The sequence below is a fragment of the Gracilinanus agilis genome, chromosome 2 (genome assembly GCF_016433145.1).
Source record: "Gracilinanus agilis isolate LMUSP501 chromosome 2, AgileGrace, whole genome shotgun sequence".
NCBI lineage: Eukaryota > Metazoa > Chordata > Mammalia > Didelphimorphia > Didelphidae > Gracilinanus > Gracilinanus agilis.
This window is the reverse complement of record NC_058131.1, coordinates 549,940,310-549,942,152: the sequence shown is the minus strand read 5'-3', so window position 1 is coordinate 549,942,152 and position 1,843 is coordinate 549,940,310. Positions and strand designations below refer to the sequence as shown.

Sequence of the window (1,843 nt, the reverse complement as noted above, 5' to 3'; positions counted from 1 at the left end):
TGTGTGTGTGTGTGTGTGTGTGTGTGTCTATCTCTATAGGTGTGTGTGCCCCCAAGGGCCAGCCTTGGCCTGATGGTCTTGGCCAGGAAGTAAGTAAGAGGTCTCTGGGTGAGTGGAGGTCTCCTCGGAAAAGGTGTCCAGCAGGCTCAGACAAGTGCTACTTAAACTTGTGGATGTAGTACCTGGTAACGTAGCTGATGATGAAGATGACCCAGAACAGAACGATTCCACCTACCACCTTCATTGCAATGCCCAGCTTCCTGGTGCATAGTTTATTGTAGACCCGCTCACAGCCCGAGCTCTCCAGGGTCGACACACTTATGCTGACCTCATCCTGGCTGTTGTTCCATCTGCTGTACTGGACGGCGCTCTCCTAGGGTTCCATCTTTCCAAGGTGAGAGTCAGTGAGAAAGGGCAGACCTGTGGCGATTGCTGCAGCATCCACCAGGAGGTGGTGGCTCCCACTTTGGGTATCACTGATCTAGATGCTCCTCTGCATATATTTTCTATCTACCCATGTCCTTTTCTCTGTAGAATGGAAGCTTCTAGAGGATAGAACCTTTTCGTCATGTATCACCAGTGTTCAAATTTTAGATAGTATAGGGTCAGTGTAAAATAGTTATAAATGTTCAAATAGAATTGTTTGAAAGAATGTTAGGTAGACATTGTATAGAGTAGGTTAGTTAGAAATGAAAACTAATGGACTAACACATTAACTATAGTATAAGATTTACTGACAGACTAATGTTTCTAACTATAGATTAGGGAATAGAAAATGTTAGAGTTTAATATGAGTTAGGAATGTTGTTTGAAGTTAGTATTAGAAATATAGACAGAGTTATTGCAAATTTCTTTGTTTTAAGGTTAGGAAACAACATAGATGATTGTTCTTAAATGTTATGATAATGTTCATATGTTATGTTTATGTTCAACTGATGTGTTCATGGAATGATGTATGCAAATCCCACACTTTCCCACAGAGAAACCTCTCCTAAACCCTTGTCATTAGCTTTAGGCTAGTTAGTTAGTTAAGACATTAGATAAGGTAGGATTTATTATTTTTGGGGAAAGGGATAGTTAATGGGATAGGAACACATAGTTAAGATTAGAATAGTGTAGAGATCATCCACGGACAAGAACAGCTGGAAATTTACAGGTTGAAATTTCCAAAAACAAAACAGCATTCATGTTATATTGAGTCTCTGGGAGCTTGAAGTTCACTTTTGATTGACAGATAAGTCAGTTGGATAGAATGTTCCCAGAGAGGCATGTGGGACTCAGGAGAGAGCAGTTGAGAACCCTGACAGAGGTTCTTGTGTCTTTTATCTGTCCCTGAGGCTAGAGATCAGTGTGGATCCTGGTCTTTGGAGATAAGAGACTTGCAAACACTACCCTGCAAACACTACCATTATCAATCTGTACTTGACCACCATCTCTGTGTCTACTGCCCCTAGATATTAGAAGTTTCATCATCTTAGCTATCCAGGCTTCCCAGGGCCTGGGAGGGATCTGGGAAGTGGTCAGGAGATGAAGAAGAGGGGGGAAAGGGTGGATATCTCAACTGATAAGGCTTAAGATCTACAGAAGAAGAAGCTGAAGATTTCACAGCAGTTTGCCTGCTCTGGTGTAGCCCTGGCCAGGCTGTACCAGAGAGAAGCTATCATCTTGATTACTTCATTTGCCTGCAGTTAGAGATTCATTAGTATCAACTTAAAGTAGAGTCTCCTAATACCTCAATCCTTTACCATTATCCTTCTTACCAAATATATTCAAGTTTAAAGTACCTTCCTGAATTGGTTTCCAAAGCTTATTTGGGAAGGGAGTCACGCAGTCAGATTACCAA

The 1,843-nt window shown here is 41.6% G+C and overlaps 1 pseudogene; it reads right to left on the bottom strand.

Annotated features, from left to right (window-relative positions):
* Positions 1–157: 157 nt before the first annotated feature.
* Positions 158–385, bottom strand: LOC123236003 (annotated as a pseudogene).
* Between the last annotated feature and the right edge of the window lie 1,458 nt (positions 386–1,843).